The sequence below is a fragment of the Hyla sarda genome, chromosome 3 (genome assembly GCF_029499605.1).
Source record: "Hyla sarda isolate aHylSar1 chromosome 3, aHylSar1.hap1, whole genome shotgun sequence".
Taxonomy (NCBI): domain Eukaryota; kingdom Metazoa; phylum Chordata; class Amphibia; order Anura; family Hylidae; genus Hyla; species Hyla sarda.
In genome coordinates, this window is record NC_079191.1 from 44,906,699 (window position 1) to 44,911,358 (window position 4,660).

The following is a 4,660-nucleotide window of genomic DNA, read 5'->3' on the forward strand; positions in this document are numbered from 1 at the left end:
CACAAGGCAACAAAGATCCGGCAGGGGAGTGAGGAGGGTGGAAAAATTTATAAATGAGCCACAGGTGAATTACACCAATGAGCATACTGGCCCTTTAAATCTTAAAGCACACGCGCACCCTAGGGGATCGGGACATGCGCGCCGAAGCAGAGAGGCAGGAAAAACACCTGGAGAGTGACGGACTGGGGCTCGCATGCAGGCACATCCCGCGATGCGAGTCCCAGCCCCGTCGGCAGCAGCAGGTAAGGGGACCATTCGCTCATGGCCAGCGCGTGCGGCCGGAGCGCATAACGTAACAGTACACACAGGGCACAACTAGGTTGTGCAAAGTTTGCAGTCCCATAGACATTGCAGTCCAGGAGACCAGTACTATTAAGGAAGCACTCTCAATAAAAAATTTTTTTATTGTGCGACATAGGTTACTTTTAGAGAATAATGTAGAGGTTCTTGTGTACACCTCGTGCTTACCTGTTTTAGCTGATGTGACAGGCACAAGATGTCTGTGATACTGGTTAAGTTAATTTGTTAATGCAGCCTACATTTCCCTTGAATCCTCTGACTGAGGGTGGGGTGTTAGATCACTGCATCTGGTCAGACAACTAGTGCTGGAGTTCACACACGTAAACTGATTAGACACATAAATGAGTTGGGGGTCAGTTAACATAATTCTTCTTGCCATGAGCTTAATGGGATTTGAACTATAAACACAATTTCATCTTTTATGAAGATTTACACGACTGTAGTAAAATAGCACAATTTTGGGGGGAAATCATGGCAGGAACAGGAATAAAAGCAGCAAAAAATGCAATGTGTGAATAAAGCCTCAGGGTTTTTTTTTTTATACTTTCTATATATCCATTGAGATAGAAGCAGCAGCAGTATACAGAGCTGGGAGGAGAGGGGTCTGGTAGCTAGCAGCATTGATCTAATAGGTGATGATTTCATCCTGTAGTTCACAGGAAGTCAGCTGACCAAGGACGCACTATTGGAAGCAGAAAATTGTCATTGTGAGTAGTTGTGAGTAAATTTAACAATAAAATAAATAAATAAATAAAGTAAATTCATTTAAAAATCTGCAAGTGTGGAGTTTGCTGTGTGTCTTTCCCATTGAAATCAATGATGAAAATCCACACTAAATCTGTAACATGTGAAAAAGTTTTGTTAAAAATTAATTTGAAATTAAAAGTGGGAATCTGGGGAAGTACTGTAAGGTTAAATCTATAAGTAGCAGATGTTGTTGCAGAAATGTTGTGACTGTCCCATTCATCTGACTGAAACTTAAAGGGGTACTTTAGCGCTAGCGGAATTCCGCAAGAGCAAATTTAGAAATGTGAATGGGAGTGCGGAATCCCATAGAAGTCTATGGGCTTTAATTTGAAGCGGAATTCTGCTGTGTGAATAGACCCTTAGTTTCAGTACTGTACACACACCTCATAGTTCCTGAGCACCCTCAAAAACCTTTACCTGCGAAATACTACCGGAAATCTCACATTCCCTCTACGACAGCAGAGGATTGGCAAGAGGTTCTCCTCCCCCATACACTGGTCTCCCCCACTGCCAATAATAAAATGACTCAATTGTACTTATTCATTTGAGTTATTTAACTCCTATCCCACATATATTTAGACTGCCTACTGATGCCATTGTCATAGGTGCCATTGTCCCTGGGAGGACTTATGGTATTTAATGTGGTCCTGCCCATATATTCTAGATGGTGGCTGCATTTTGTCTACAGATATTTCTCTGCCTGTGCCTTATGTTTTTGTCCCATAGAAGTCTATGGGAGTAAAAAAAAAAATGCCAAGAAAAATGTTGGTTTTAACTTTGGCATTTTTGCAGGCGGTTTTTATTCTTTTTTTTTTTTTTACTTTAGCGATCCAAAAAAGTGATGCAGATACCTTTTTTAATAAAATTTCGTAGGGTACCATTAAAAAAATTATAATAAAAAAGATACAGTAGCGATGGAAAAAATTGTATTTAACAAATTTTTTATTAATTTTAAAACAGGGATCAATTTATGTGGGCGGGCGGGGCACTAAAATGTAGGCGACAATAATAAAAATGTAGTGTGTGTTTTTCATTTTTTTTTCTTTTCCTTGATGGGAGTAGTAGTACCTGTGTTAATTGACAGATCATGTAGCACTGATTGTGATTTACACACTTGGTTCAAGACCTGGAGGTTACCTCTAGTTTCTGGGTAAATATAGCACTGGTGTAGACTTGAGGTTAATTAAAACTCAACTTTTATTGTATATACGATTAAAATTTAAAGTGCATCTTAATACATAACTACGGCCACCATCTGCTACCTACTGATATTGTGTTGTATGGGCGTAGTAATAAATTATTGCTATGATGTCAGCAAATAATAGTGTTGTTCTCTGTACACCAGATTGCACTCACCCCTAGCAACAATCCAAATATTGCACACTTTCCTTAATTACAGAGTCCCGGCATTTTGGATGTTATTAAGTTGTTATTGCATCATTTCCTCATGCAGATTATGTATGTAGCTGGATTACACCATGGTTTTTGGGGTTACTGATAATGACCCTGTTCACATACATAATTGCGTTATGGTACCCAGCATTAAAGTGTCCATATTCCTTCACACAAAGTGCTCCTGTGCATATTAACAGCAACCCAAGTCTAACCACAAGACTTCATACAAAGTGCTCCAATGCAATTTATTAGCAGCCACTTATATTTTTCAATAGGAACAGGAACAATCTCTGAGAACTTTACTTGACCACAGTCTGTGCATAAGGTACTAGTGCATCATCCTGACCACAGTCTGTGCATAAGGTGCTGGTGCATCACAAGTATTACAGTACTTTATCACTAAGGTGCAGTGCATGTACAGAGAAAATAAAACCTGTCTCCCAGGCGCTTGCTTCACCGGTACAAGTTTTCACGATAGAGATGTTTGGATTGCGATTCAACGCGTTTCACTGTCCGTTCATCAGGAATCGCTGACAGAAATTTGATAAGTAGTTATTTCGCCCATGGTCGGCTGGCGTGCATGGCTTCTGATGGCGGCCGTGCACTGCCATGGTGTCAGGATGCACCTTTTATATTATCCCTAATAGACAGATCACCCTGGGTCCGTTGCGATCCTTCTGTATAATGTATAGATGCGGGCTGCCGCTCTTCTATGGTCCCTGCACTGCCATATATATACACCTATTAATATTTCCCGCAGGGAGCTGTGATTGGCCAGATGGTTCCAGCCAATCACAACTCTCTGTGGGAAATATGAATATGTGTATACATGCATCAGTGCAGGGGACCATAGAAGAGCGGCCGCATCTCTAAATTATACAGGAGGATCACAGCGGGTGTCAGGAGTGACATCTGCTGTGATCTTTCCTTACCTGCAGGTACTACTACTCCCAACATGGAGCACACTCTGCTCCATGCTGGGAGCTGTAGTACCTGCATTAATAGACAGATCGCAGCGGGTGTCAGAAATTAAACTCGCTGCGATCTGTCTATTAATACAGGTACTACTGCGTACAGGAGGACTGCAATGGGGTTTCAAAAGTGACATGGGCGATCTGTCAATTAGTACAGGTACTACTACTCCTTTGTTTGTTCCATGCTGGGAGTAGTACTACCTAAAAAATTTTAAAAAAATAAAAAAATAGAGAAAAAAAAGTGAAACACACACACACACTTTATTAAATGTAATTAAAATTTTATTATAAAAAATAAAAATATTGTTAAATACATATTTCCCATCCCCACTGCATCCTTTTTTTTTTTTATTTGGTACCCAACAGAGGGGCCAAAAATTCAATTTCCACTCAAATGCAAAAACGCCAGAAAAAACATCAGACACAGGAAATTGCGCTGGCGTTTTTTCTGGCGTTTTTTTCTGGTGCAGGAAAAAAAAAAAAAACAAGTGAAATCCTAGCCTTAGGCTTTGTTTCCACATGGTAGTTTTTGGGAGAACTGCTGCTGCAGTTTTTGAGCATAAGCCAGAAGTGGATCCACGAGGATGGAGAAGTAGGAGAAGTGTAAGTCCTTCCTTTATATTTTCCATTCCTTTTGAATACACTTCTGGCTGTGGCTTAAAAACTGTAGTGGCAGTACTCCCCCCAAAAAATGGAAACGCAGCCTTACAAAAATGCTGTTTCTAGCATACAAATCTGTAGCATTACGCCGGATGGATCCCCGGCCTCCTACCCTTACTATGTAGCTGAAGTTGGTTAACTCTGTCATACCATTTAAATGAGAAGTCTTTAAAACTAGGGGTCGTCCAGATAAATTTGACAAGGTGGGGGGTTGTTAGTACCCCTCCTTACTTACTCTTTTCCTGCTTTTTGTAACATGAGGGATCAACTCCTACCACAGATGTCTTTTGCACCTTAATAATCTGCCTTCCTTTCCATACAGATGGATTTATTATGCATTTTGCTGCCCTTATGTGATGTGATTTATCTTCATAATTTGCGGTACCTTCCGCAGTCCTATTGTCCGAAGTGTATTGCTTTGCACTATGTTCAGTTTTCTGTGTTTTTGTTCATTACAGTGGTCCCTCAACATACGATGGTAATCCGTTCCAAATGGACCATCGTTTGTTGAAACCATTGTATGCTGAGGGATCCGTGCAATGTAAAGTATAGGACAGTGGTCTACAACTTGCGGACCTCCAGAT